This window comes from Styela clava, chromosome 1, assembly GCF_964204865.1.
Source record: "Styela clava chromosome 1, kaStyClav1.hap1.2, whole genome shotgun sequence".
Lineage (NCBI taxonomy): Eukaryota > Metazoa > Chordata > Ascidiacea > Stolidobranchia > Styelidae > Styela > Styela clava.
This window is the reverse complement of record NC_135250.1, coordinates 18,221,395-18,233,894: the sequence shown is the minus strand read 5'-3', so window position 1 is coordinate 18,233,894 and position 12,500 is coordinate 18,221,395. Positions and strand designations below refer to the sequence as shown.

General features: G+C 55.6%; 1 non-coding gene and 1 pseudogene across 1 annotated transcript; both read left to right on the top strand.

Moving 5' to 3' along the window:
• The first annotated feature begins 7,678 nt into the window (after window positions 1–7,678).
• Window positions 7,679–8,603, top strand: LOC144430545 (small subunit ribosomal RNA; annotated as a pseudogene).
• A 1,897-nt stretch (window positions 8,604–10,500) lies between these two features.
• On the top strand, window positions 10,501–12,310 carry LOC144430522 (small subunit ribosomal RNA). Its single transcript, XR_013479587.1, has one exon. It is a non-coding gene; the product is annotated as a small subunit ribosomal RNA (ribosomal RNA).
• Window positions 12,311–12,500: the final 190 nt, after the last annotated feature.

Here is a 12,500-nt window from a genome sequence, read left to right as displayed (position 1 = left end):
GCCGGCATCGGCGTCGAAAGAAGCCGAGCCGAAAAAAGTTAAAGTACAAACGTGCAAGCATACTAACCTAACCCTAGGTAAGGCATGTTAGAGCGAAAGACAGTAAACTCGAATGAGCCAAGAAAGAGCGGCGTACGGCGCGGGGCCGGTCGGAGCGCACCCTTTTCTCGGTGGCTGGCGGGCGAGAGAGTGCTGCGTCGCCGGCATCGGCGTCGAAAGAAGCCGAGCCGAAAAAAGTTAAAGTACAAACGTGCAAGCATACTAACCTAACCCTAGGTAAGGCATGTTAGAGCGAAAGACAGTAAACTCGAATGAGCCAAGAAAGAGCGGCGTGCGGTGCGGGGCCGGTCGGAGCGCACCCTTTTCTCGGTGGCTGGCGGGCGAGAGAGTGCTGCGTCGCCTGCATCGACGTCGAAAGAAGCCGAGCCGAAAAAGTTAAAGTACAAACGTGCAAGCATACTAACCTAACCCTAGGTAAGGCATGTTAGAGCGAAAGACAGTAAACTCGAATGAGCCAAGAAAGAGCGGCGTGCGGTGCGGGGCCGGTCGGAGCGCACCCTTTTCTCGGTGGCTGGCGGGCGAGAGAGTGCTGCGTCGCCGGCATCGGCGTCGAAAGAAGCCGAGCCGAAAAAAGTTAAAGTACAAACGTGCAAGCATACTAACCTAACCCTAGGTAAGGCATGTTAGAGCGAAAGACAGTAAACTCGAATGAGCCAAGAAAGAGCGGCGTACGGTGCGGGGCCGGTCGGAGCGCACCCTTTTCTCGGTTGCTGGCGGGCGAGAGAGTGCTGCGTCGCCGGCATCGGCGTCGAAAGAAGCCGAGCCGAAAAAAGTTAAAGTACAAACGTGCAAGCATACTAACCTAACCCTAGGTAAGGCATGTTAGAGCGAAAGACAGTAAACCCGAATGAGCCAAGAAAGAGCGGCGTGCGGTGCGGGGCCGGTCGGAGCGCACCCTTTTCTCGGTGGCTGGCGGGCGAGAGAGTGCTGCGTCGCCGGCATCGGCGTCGAAAGAAGCCGAGCCGAAAAAAGTTAAAGTACAAACGTGCAAGCATACTAACCTAACCCTAGGTAAGGCATGTTAGAGCGAAAGACAGTAAACTCGAATGAGCCAAGAAAGAGCGGCGTACGGTGCGGGGCCGGTCGGAGCGCACCCTTTTCTCGGTGGCTGGCGGGCGAGAGAGTGCTGCGTCGCCGGCATCGGCGTCGAAAGAAGCCGAGCCGAAAAAAGTTAAAGTACAAACGTGCAAGCATACTAACCTAACCCTAGGTAAGGCATGTTAGAGCGAAAGACAGTAAACTCGAATGAGCCAAGAAAGAGCGGCGTGCGGTGCGGGGCCGGTCGGAGCGCACCCTTTTCTCGGTGGCTGGCGGGCGAGAGAGTGCTGCGTCGCCTGCATCGACGTCGAAAGAAGCCGAGCCGAAAAAGTTAAAGTACAAACGTGCAAGCATACTAACCTAACCCTAGGTAAGGCATGTTAGAGCGAAAGACAGTAAACTCGAATGAGCCAAGAAAGAGCGGCGTACGGTGCGGGGCCGGTCGGAGCGCACCCTTTTCTCGGTTGCTGGCGGGCGAGAGAGTGTTAGAGCGAAAGACAGTAAACTCGAATGAGCCAAGAAAGAGCGGCGTACGGTGCGGGGCCGGTCGGAGCGCACCCTTTTCTCGGTGGCTGGCGGGCGAGAGAGTGCTGCGTCGCCGGCATCGGCGTCGAAAGAAGCCGAGCCGGAAAAAGTTAAAGTACAAACGTGCAAGCATACTAACCTAACCCTAGGTAAGGCATGTTAGAGCGAAAGACAGTAAACTCGAATGAGCCAAGAAAGAGCGGCGTACGGTGCGGGGCCGGTCGGAGCGCACCCTTTTCTCGGTGGCTGGCGGGCGAGAGAGTGCTGCGTCGCCGGCATCGGCGTCGAAAGAAACCGAGCCGAAAAAAGTTAAAGTACAAACGTGCAAGCAAACTAACCTAACCCTAGGTAAGGCATGTTAGGGCAAAAGACAGTAAACTCGAATGAGCCAAGAAAGAGCGACGTACGGTGCGGGGCCGGTCGGAGCGCACCCTTTTCTCGGTGGCTGGCGGGCGAGAGAGTGCTGCGTCGCCGGCATCGGCGTCGAAAGAAGCCGAGCCGAAAAAAGTTAAAGTACAAACGTGCAAGCATACTAACCTAACCCTAGGTAAGGCATGTTAGAGCGAAAGACAGTAAACTCGAATGAGCCAAGAAAGAGCGACGTACGGTGCGGGGCCGGTCGGAGCGCACCCTTTTCTCGGTGGCTGGCGGGCGAGAGAGTGCTGCGTCGGCGGCATCGGCGTCGAAAGAAGCCGAGCCGGAAAAAGTTAAAGTACAAACGTGCAAGCATACTAACCTAACCCTAGGTAAGGCATGTTAGAGCGAAAGACAGTAAACTCGAATGAGCCAAGAAAGAGCGGCGTGCGGTGCGGGGCCGGTCGGAGCGCACCCTTTTCTCGGTTGCTGGCGGGCGAGAGAGTGCTGCGTCGCCGGCATCGGCGTTGAAAGAAGCCGAGCCGAAAAAAGTTAAAGTACAAACGTGCAAGCATACTAACCTAACCCTAGGTAAGGCATGTTAGAGCGAAAGACAGTAAACTCGAATGAGCCAAGAAAGAGCGGCGTACGGTGCGGGGCCGGTCGGAGCGCACCCTTTTCTCGGTGGCTGGCGGGCGAGAGAGTGCTGCGTCGCCGGCATCGGCGTCGAAAGAAGCCGAGCCGAAAAAAGTTAAAGTACAAACGTCCAAGCATACTAACCTAACCCTAGGTAAGGCATGTTAGAGCGAAAGACAGTAAACTCGAATGAGCCAAGAAAGAGCGGCGTACGGTGCGGGGCCGGTCGGAGCGCACCCTTTTCTCGGTGGCTGGCGGGCGAGAGAGTGCTGCGTCGCCGGCATCGGCGTCGAAAGAAGCCGAGCCGAAAAAAGTTAAAGTACAAACGTGCAAGCATACTAACCTAACCCTAGGTAAGGCATGTTAGAGCGAAAGACAGTAAACTCGAATGAGCCAAGAAAGAGCGGCGTACGGTGCGGGGCCGGTCGGAGCGCACCCTTTTCTCGGTGGCTGGCGGGCGAGAGAGTGCTGCGTCGCCGGCATCGGCGTCGAAAGAAGCCGAGCCGAAAAAAGTTAAAGTACAAACGTGCAAGCATACTAACCTAACCCTAGGTAAGGCATGTTAGAGCGAAAGACAGTAAACTCGAATGAGCCAAGAAAGAGCGACGTACGGTGCGGGGCCGGTCGGAGCGCACCCTTTTCTCGGTGGCTGGCGGGCGAGAGAGTGCTGCGTCGGCGGCATCGGCGTCGAAAGAAGCCGAGCCGGAAAAAGTTAAAGTACAAACGTGCAAGCATACTAACCTAACCCTAGGTAAGGCATGTTAGAGCGAAAGACAGTAAACTCGAATGAGCCAAGAAAGAGCGGCGTGCGGTGCGGGGCCGGTCGGAGCGCACCCTTTTCTCGGTTGCTGGCGGGCGAGAGAGTGCTGCGTCGCCGGCATCGGCGTTGAAAGAAGCCGAGCCGAAAAAAGTTAAAGTACAAACGTGCAAGCATACTAACCTAACCCTAGGTAAGGCATGTTAGAGCGAAAGACAGTAAACTCGAATGAGCCAAGAAAGAGCGGCGTACGGTGCGGGGCCGGTCGGAGCGCACCCTTTTCTCGGTGGCTGGCGGGCGAGAGAGTGCTGCGTCGCCGGCATCGGCGTCGAAAGAAGCCGAGCCGAAAAAAGTTAAAGTACAAACGTGCAAGCATACTAACCTAACCCTAGGTAAGGCATGTTAGAGCGAAAGACAGTAAACCCGAATGAGCCAAGAAAGAGCGGCGTGCGGTGCGGGGCCGGTCGGAGCGCACCCTTTTCTCGGTGGCTGGCGGGCGAGAGAGTGCTGCGTCGCCGGCATCGGCGTCGAAAGAAGCCGAGCCGAAAAAAGTTAAAGTACAAACGTGCAAGCATACTAACCTAACCCTAGGTAAGGCATGTTAGAGCGAAAGACAGTAAACTCGAATGAGCCAAGAAAGAGCGGCGTACGGTGCGGGGCCGGTCGGAGCGCACCCTTTTCTCGGTGGCTGGCGGGCGAGAGAGTGCTGCGTCGCCGGCATCGGCGTCGAAAGAAGCCGAGCCGAAAAAAGTTAAAGTACAAACGTGCAAGCATACTAACCTAACCCTAGGTAAGGCATGTTAGAGCGAAAGACAGTAAACTCGAATGAGCCAAGAAAGAGCGGCGTGCGGTGCGGGGCCGGTCGGAGCGCACCCTTTTCTCGGTGGCTGGCGGGCGAGAGAGTGCTGCGTCGCCTGCATCGACGTCGAAAGAAGCCGAGCCGAAAAAGTTAAAGTACAAACGTGCAAGCATACTAACCTAACCCTAGGTAAGGCATGTTAGAGCGAAAGACAGTAAACTCGAATGAGCCAAGAAAGAGCGGCGTGCGGTGCGGGGCCGGTCGGAGCGCACCCTTTTCTCGGTGGCTGGCGGGCGAGAGAGTGCTGCGTCGCCGGCATCGGCGTCGAAAGAAGCCGAGCCGAAAAAAGTTAAAGTACAAACGTGCAAGCATACTAACCTAACCCTAGGTAAGGCATGTTAGAGCGAAAGACAGTAAACTCGAATGAGCCAAGAAAGAGCGGCGTACGGTGCGGGGCCGGTCGGAGCGCACCCTTTTCTCGGTTGCTGGCGTGTTAGAGAGTGCTGCGTCGGCGGCATCGGCGTCGAAAGAAGCCGAGCCGGAAAAAGTTAAAGTACAAACGTGCAAGCATACTAACCTAACCCTAGGTAAGGCATGTTAGAGCGAAAGACAGTAAACTCGAATGAGCCAAGAAAGAGCGGCGTGCGGTGCGGGGCCGGTCGGAGCGCACCCTTTTCTCGGTGGCTGGCGGGCGAGAGAGTGCTGCGTCGCCGGCATCGGCGTCGAAAGAAGCCGAGCCGAAAAAAGTTAAAGTACAAACGTGCAAGCATACTAACCTAACCCTAGGTAAGGCATGTTAGAGCGAAAGACAGTAAACTCGAATGAGCCAAGAAAGAGCGGCGTACGGTGCGGGGCCGGTCGGAGCGCACCCTTTTCTCGGTTGCTGGCGGGCGAGAGAGTGCTGCGTCGCCGGCATCGGCGTCGAAAGAAGCCGAGCCGAAAAAAGTTAAAGTACAAACGTGCAAGCATACTAACCTAACCCTAGGTAAGGCATGTTAGAGCGAAAGACAGTAAACCCGAATGAGCCAAGAAAGAGCGGCGTGCGGTGCGGGGCCGGTCGGAGCGCACCCTTTTCTCGGTGGCTGGCGGGCGAGAGAGTGCTGCGTCGCCGGCATCGGCGTCGAAAGAAGCCGAGCCGAAAAAAGTTAAAGTACAAACGTGCAAGCATACTAACCTAACCCTAGGTAAGGCATGTTAGAGCGAAAGACAGTAAACTCGAATGAGCCAAGAAAGAGCGGCGTACGGTGCGGGGCCGGTCGGAGCGCACCCTTTTCTCGGTGGCTGGCGGGCGAGAGAGTGCTGCGTCGCCGGCATCGGCGTCGAAAGAAGCCGAGCCGAAAAAAGTTAAAGTACAAACGTGCAAGCATACTAACCTAACCCTAGGTAAGGCATGTTAGAGCGAAAGACAGTAAACTCGAATGAGCCAAGAAAGAGCGGCGTGCGGTGCGGGGCCGGTCGGAGCGCACCCTTTTCTCGGTGGCTGGCGGGCGAGAGAGTGCTGCGTCGCCTGCATCGACGTCGAAAGAAGCCGAGCCGAAAAAGTTAAAGTACAAACGTGCAAGCATACTAACCTAACCCTAGGTAAGGCATGTTAGAGCGAAAGACAGTAAACTCGAATGAGCCAAGAAAGAGCGGCGTACGGTGCGGGGCCGGTCGGAGCGCACCCTTTTCTCGGTTGCTGGCGGGCGAGAGAGTGCTGCGTCGCCGGCATCGGCGTCGAAAGAAGCCGAGCCGAAAAAAGTTAAAGTACAAACGTGCAAGCATACTAACCTAACCCTAGGTAAGGCATGTTAGAGCGAAAGACAGTAAACTCGAATGAGCCAAGAAAGAGCGGCGTACGGTGCGGGGCCGGTCGGAGCGCACCCTTTTCTCGGTGGCTGGCGGGCGAGAGAGTGCTGCGTCGCCGGCATCGGCGTCGAAAGAAGCCGAGCCGAAAAAAGTTAAAGTACAAACGTCCAAGCATACTAACCTAACCCTAGGTAAGGCATGTTAGAGCGAAAGACAGTAAACTCGAATGAGCCAAGAAAGAGCGGCGTACGGTGCGGGGCCGGTCGGAGCGCACCCTTTTCTCGGTGGCTGGCGGGCGAGAGAGTGCTGCGTCTCCGGCATCGGCGTCGAAAGAAGCCGAGCCGGAAAAAGTTAAAGTACAAACGTGCAAGCATACTAACCTAACACTAGGTAAGGCATGTTAGAGCGAAAGACAGTAAACTCGAATGAGCCAAGAAAGAGCGGCGTACGGTGCGGGGCCGGTCGGAGCGCACCCTTTTCTCGGTGGCTGGCGGGCGAGAGAGTGCTGCGTCGCCGGCATCGGCGTCGAAAGAAGCCGAGCCGAAAAAAGTTAAAGTACAAACGTGCAAGCATACTAACCTAACCCTAGGTAAGGCATGTTAGGGCGAAAGACAGTAAACTCGAATGAGCCAAGAAAGAGCGGCGTACGGTGCGGGGCCGGTCGGAGCGCACCCTTTTCTCGGTGGCTGGCGGGCGAGAGAGTGCTGCGTCGCCGGCATCGGCGTCGAAAGAAGCCGAGCCGAAAAAAGTTAAAGTACAAACGTGCAAGCATACTAACCTAACCCTAGGTAAGGCATGTTAGAGCGAAAGACAGTAAACTCGAATGAGCCAAGAAAGAGCGGCGTACGGTGCGGGGCCGGTCGGAGCGCACCCTTTTCTCGGTGGCTGGCGGGCGAGAGAGTGCTGCGTCGGCGGCATCGGCGTCGAAAGAAGCCGAGCCGGAAAAAGTTAAAGTACAAACGTGCAAGCATACTAACCTAACCCTAGGTAAGGCATGTTAGAGCGAAAGACAGTAAACTCGAATGAGCCAAGAAAGAGCGGCGTACGGTGCGGGGCCGGTCGGAGCGCACCCTTTTCTCGGTGGCTGGCGGGCGAGAGAGTGCTGCGTCGCCGGCATCTGCGTCGAAAGAAGCCGAGCCGAAAAAAGTTAAAGTACAAACGTGCAAGCATACTAACCTAACCCTAGGTAAGGCATGTTAGAGCGAAAGACAGTAAACTCGAATGAGCCAAGAAAGAGCGGCGTACGGTGCGGGGCCGGTCGGAGCGCACCCTTTTCTCGGTGGCTGGCGGGCGACAGAGTGCTGCGTCGCCGGCATCGGCGTCGAAAGAAGCCGAGCCGAAAAAAGTTAAAGTACAAACGCGATGCTAATGAGCGAGCCGTTGTCTCGACTAATATGTAGGGGGCGTTCGATCGAGCGTTTGGCTTGAGCGCTTGTCGGCCTAGCAGAACGGTCGCATTGTTATGCCCGGGTTTTAGGCACCGCTGCAGGCGGCCGGCAGAGCTCTTGTTTGTGCGAAACTGAATGAATCGAGCCCGAGAGTGGGCGAGCAAAGAAAAAACGCAAATCGCTCCCCCTGGCACTGCCGGCGAGAGCGTGGACGTCGCGGCCAGCGACTGTCGAAGCTGAGTACGGCCGCAGGCGATCGCCTCGGTCCCAAACGAATGCGACGAGCACGCGCCGGGCGGCCCAGCAAGGGCCGAGCGCAGCTGTCGCAGCTATCTGGTTGATCCTGCCAGTAGTGATATGCTTGTCTCAAAGATTAAGCCATGCAGGTGCAAGTACGAGTTCTCGTAAAGCGAAACTGCGAATGGCTTATTAAATCAGTCTTGGTTTATTTGGTCTCGTAAGCGAAGTGGATAACTGTGGTAATTCTAGAGCTAATACATGCATTAAGCGCCGACTTCGGGAGGCGCGCTTTTATCAGATCAAAACCGACCGGGTTCGTCCTGTGACGTTTGATGACTCTGGATAACCACGCGGATCGTACGGTCTCTGCCCCGACGACGTATCATTCAAGTGTCTGCCCTATCAACTGTCGAAGGTACGCTACGTGCCTACCTTTGTGATAACGGGTAACGGGGAATCAGGGTTCGATTCCGGAGAGGGAGCCTGAGAAACGGCTACCACATCCAAGGAAGGCAGCAGGCGCGCAAATTACCCATTCCCGACACGGGGAGGTAGTGACGAAAAATAACAATACAGGACTCTAACGAGGCCCTGTAATTGGAATGAGTACATCCTAAAACTCTTAACGAGTATCCATTGGAGGGCAAGTCTGGTGCAAGCAGCCGCGGTAATTCCAGCTCCAACAGTGTATGCTAAAGTTGTTGCGGTTGAAAAGCTCGTAGTTGGATTTGGGCGAGCGCCGCCGGTCCGTCGCAAGGCGTGTCACTGGTTGCGTTCGCCTCACCTTCGGTTCTCCGTCGGTGCTCTTGACTGAGTGTCGGCGGTGGCCGATAAGTTTACTTTGAAAAAATTCAATGTTCAAAGCAGGCTGTTCGCCTGCATAGTGTTGCATGGAATAATGGAATAGGACCTCGGTTCTATTTTGTTGGTTTTCGAAGCACGAGGTAATAATTTAATAAGCCATTCGCAGTTTCGCTTTACGAGAACTCGTACTTGCACCTGCATGGCTTAATCTTTGAGACAAGCATATCACTACTGGCAGGATCAACCAGATAGCTGCGACAGCTGCGCTCGGCCCTTGCTGGGCCGTCCGGCGCGTGCTCGTCGCATTCGTTTAAGACCGAGGCGATCGCCTGCGGCCGTACTCAGCTTCGACAGTCGCTGGCCGCGACGTCCACGCTCTCGCCGGCAGTGCCAGGCGGAGCGATTTGCGTTTTTTCTTTGCTCGCCCACTCTCGGGCTCGATCTATTCAGTTTCGCACAAACAAGAGCTCTGCCGGCCGCCTGCAGCGGTGCCTAAAACCCGGGCATAACAATGCGACCGTTCTGCTAGGCCGACAAGCGCTCAAGCCAAACGCTCGATCGAACGCCCCCTACATATTAGTCGAGACAACGGCTCGCTCATTAGCATCGCGTTTGTACTTTAACTTTTTTCGGCTCGGCTTCTTTCGACGCCGATGCCGGCGACGCAGCACTCTCTCGCCCGCCAGCCACCGAGAAAAGGGTGCGCTCCGACCGGCCCCGCACCGTACGCCGCTCTTTCTTGGCTCATTCGAGTTTACTGTCTTTCGCTCTAACATGCCTTACCTAGGGTTAGGTTAGTATGCTTGCACGTTTGTACTTTAACTTTTTTCGGCTCGGCTTCTTTCGACGCCGATGCCGGCGACGCAGCACTCTCTCGCCCGCCAGCCACCGAGAAAAGGGTGCGCTCCGACCGGCCCCGCACCGTACGCCGCTCTTTCTTGGCTCATTCGAGTTTACTGTCTTTCGCTCTAACATGCCTTACCTAGGGTTAGGTTAGTATGCTTGCACGTTTGTACTTTAACTTTTTCCGGCTCGGCTTCTTTCGACGCCGATGCCGGCGACGCAGCACTCTCTCGCCCGCCAGCCACCGAGAAAAGGGTGCGCTCCGACCGGCCCCGCACCGTACGCCGCTCTTTCTTGGCTCATTCGAGTTTACTGTCTTTCGCTCTAATATGCCTTACCTAGGGTTAGGTTAGTATGCTTGCACGTTTGTACTTTAACTTTTTTCGGCTCGGCTTCTTTCGACGCCGATGCCGGCGACGCAGCACTCTCTCGCCCGCCAGCAACCGAGAAAAGGGTGCGCTCCGACCGGCCCCGCACCGTACGCCGCTCTTTCTTGGCTCATTCGAGTTTACTGTCTTTCGCTCTAACATGCCTTACCTAGGGTTAGGTTAGTATGCTTGCACGTTTGTACTTTAACTTTTTTCGGCTCGGCTTCTTTCGACGCCGATGCCGGCGACGCAGCACTCTCTCGCCCGCCAGCCACCGAGAAAAGGGTGCGCTCCGACCGGCCCCGCACCGCACGCCGCTCTTTCTTGGCTCATTCGGGTTTACTGTCTTTCGCTCTAACATGCCTTACCTAGGGTTAGGTTAGTATGCTTGCACGTTTGTACTTTAACTTTTTTCGGCTCGGCTTCTTTCGACGTCGATGCCGGCGACGCAGCACTCTCTCGCCCGCCAGCCACCGAGAAAAGGGTGCGCTCCGACCGGCCCCGCACCGCACGCCGCTCTTTCTTGGCTCATTCGAGTTTACTGTCTTTCGCTCTAACATGCCTTACCTAGGGTTAGGTTAGTATGCTTGCACGTTTGTACTTTAACTTTTTTCGGCTCGGCTTCTTTCGACGCCGATGCCGGCGACGCAGCACTCTCTCGCCCGCCAGCAACCGAGAAAAGGGTGCGCTCCGACCGGCCCCGCACCGTACGCCGCTCTTGAGAGGGCGAGCAAAGAAAAAACGCAAATCGCTCCGCCTGGCACTGCCGGCGAGAGCGTGGATGTCGCGGCCAGCGACTGTCGAAGCTGAGTACGGCCGCAGGCGATCGCCTCGGTCTTAAACGAATGCGACGAGCATGCGCCGGGCGGCCCAGCAAGGGCCGAGCGCAGCTGTCGCAGCTATCTGGTTGATCCTGCCAGTAGTGATATGCTTGTCTCAAAGATTAAGCCATGCAGGTGCAAGTACGAGTTCTCGTAAAGCGAAACTGCGAATGGCTCATTAAATCAGTCTTGGTTTATTTGGTCTCGTAAGCGAAGTGGATAACTGTGGTAATTCTAGAGCTAATACATGCATTAAGCGCCGACTTCGGGAGGCGCGCTTTTATCAGATCAAAACCGACCGGGTTCGTCCTGTGACGTTTGATGACTCTGGATAACCACGCGGATCGTACGGTCTCTGCACCGACGACGTATCATTCAAGTGTCTGCCCTATCAACTGTCGAAGGTACGCTACGTGCCTACCTTTGTGATAACGGGTAACGGGGAATCAGGGTTCGATTCCGGAGAGGGAGCCTGAGAAACGGCTACCACATCCAAGGAAGGCAGCAGGCGCGCAAATTACCCATTCCCGACACGGGGAGGTAGTGACGAAAAATAACAATACAGGACTCTAACGAAGCCCTGTAATTGGAATGAGTACATCCTAAAACTCTTAACGAGTATCCATTGGAGGGCAAGTCTGGTGCCGGCAGCCGCGGTAATTCCAGCTCCAACAGTGTATGCTAAAGTTGTTGCGGTTGAATAGCTCGTAGTTGGATTTTGGGCGAGCGCCGCCTGTCCGTCGCAAGGCGTGTCACTGGTTGCGTTCGCCTCACCTTCGGTTCTCCGTCGGTGCTCTTGACTGAGTGTCGGCGGTGGCCGATAAGTTTTCTTTGAAAAAAATTAGAGTGTTCAAAGCAGGCTGTTCGCCTGCATAGTGTTGCATGGAATAATGGAATAGGACCTCGGTTCTATTTTGTTGGTTTTCGGAGCACGAGGTAATGATTAAGAGGGACAGACGGGGGCGTCCGTACTCTGCCGTTAGAGGTGAAATTCTTGGATCGGCGGAAGACGAACTACTGCGAAAGCATTCGCCAAGAATGTTTTCTTTAATCAAGAGCGAAAGTCAGTGGTTCGAAGACGATCAGATACCGTCCTAGTTCTGAATATAAACGATGCCAACTAGCGATCGGGAGGCGTTACCATGACGACCTTTCCGGCAGCTTCCGGGAAACCAAAGTCTTTGGGTTCCGGGGGAAGTATGGTTGCAAAGCTGAAACTTAAAGGAATTGACGGAAGGGCACCACCAGGAGTGGAGCCTGCGGCTTAATTTGACTCAACACGGGGAAACTCACCCGGCCCGGACACAGGTAGGATTGACAGATTGAGAGCTCTTTCTTGATTCTGTGGGTGGTGGTGCATGGCCGTTCTTAGTTGGTGGAGCGATTTGTCTGGTTAATTCCGATAACGAACGAGACTCTGGTATGCTAAATAGTTACGCGACCTTCTCGGTCGGCGTCTAACTTCTTAGAGGGACTAGTGGCGTTTAGCCACACGAGATTGAGCAATAACAGGTCTGTGATGCCCTTAGATGTCCGGGGCCGCACGCGCGCTACATTGAGTGAAGCAGCGAGTGTCTAACCTAGGCCGAAAGGTCCGGGTAACCCGTTGAACCTCATTCGTGATTGGGATAGGGACTTGCAATTGTTTCCCTTGAACGAGGAATTCCCAGTAAGCGCAAGTCATCAACTAGCGTTGATTACGTCCCTGCCCTTTGTACACACCGCCCGTCGCTACTACCGATTGAATGGTTTAGTGAGATCCTTGGATCGGCCTCGTCGCGGCTGGCAACGGCCGCGTCGGCGTGTCGAGAAGACGATCAAACTTGATCATTTAGAGGAAGTAAAAGTCGTAACAAGGTTCCGTAGGTGAACCTGCGGAAGGATCATTACCGAAGGTGGTGGTAGGCCCCGGCCGACCGCGCACTTAATTGTCTTTGGGTGCCGCCGAGAGGGCGGCCGTCAATCGGGGTTCCGCCCCGTGCGACACGCGTAACACGTTGGCATAGCAAGGCAGCCGAGTGCGATGGTGGCTTCTGGGCACCGCGCTCGATGTGCCGCCGGCCCAGCCCGGCGGTCGCT